This window comes from Fukomys damarensis, unplaced genomic scaffold, assembly GCF_012274545.1.
Source record: "Fukomys damarensis isolate Sample0158 unplaced genomic scaffold, DMR_v1.0_HiC HiC_scaffold_8, whole genome shotgun sequence".
NCBI classification, from domain to species: domain Eukaryota; kingdom Metazoa; phylum Chordata; class Mammalia; order Rodentia; family Bathyergidae; genus Fukomys; species Fukomys damarensis.
The window spans coordinates 16,017,807-16,018,581 of NW_022900920.1; positions in this window are offsets into that span (position 1 = coordinate 16,017,807).

The following is a 775-nucleotide window of genomic DNA, read 5'->3' on the forward strand; positions in this document are numbered from 1 at the left end:
AGGCTGACAGGCCTTTCTTACCCTATATGTACATACAGCCATCTGGAAAGAAAGGACTTTTGACTAGTAGCCAGTCTCCAATAAAACATAACCAGAAATCCTCAACCTTCTCAAGCATTACCATCTCCACACTGTATAGAAACCTCAGTCATCCGGGAAAAGTTGAGAGAGCCACTGAAGCTCTCAAATGAACCTTAGCCAAGCAATGTCAAGAAAGGTACCCACATCAAGACACCCACCACACGTGGCTAGATTTGTTTCCAATTGCATTAATGGGACTTTGTGCCACATTATCTACACAAACACATGGAAAGCTTTCTTGAATAATCAATGGGTCATAAAAGAAATTAGACAGTTTACAATCAATCAATAATGCCAGTACAACATACTGGAATGTATGCAATGAAAGCTATCCTAAGAGGTAGTTCATAGCAGTGAATTCCTACATCTGAAAAAGGAACAACTTAATGATGCACCTCATGGTCCTAGAAGAAATAAGAATAATTAAAATCCAAAGTTAATGCAAGGAGAGAAAGTATAAAGATCATGGCAGAAATTAATGAAATTGAGTCTAAACCACAATGCAAAGAATCAGCGAATCAAATTGGTTCTTTGAAAGATTAAACAAATTTGACAAACCCTTAGCTAATCTTACCCAAATAAGAAAAGACCTAGGGCTAGGGATTTAGCTTAGTGGCGCCTCTGCCTCCCTCAGAAGTGCAAGGTCCTGAGTTTGATCCCTGGTACCAAAAAAAAAAAAAAAAAAAAAAAAACA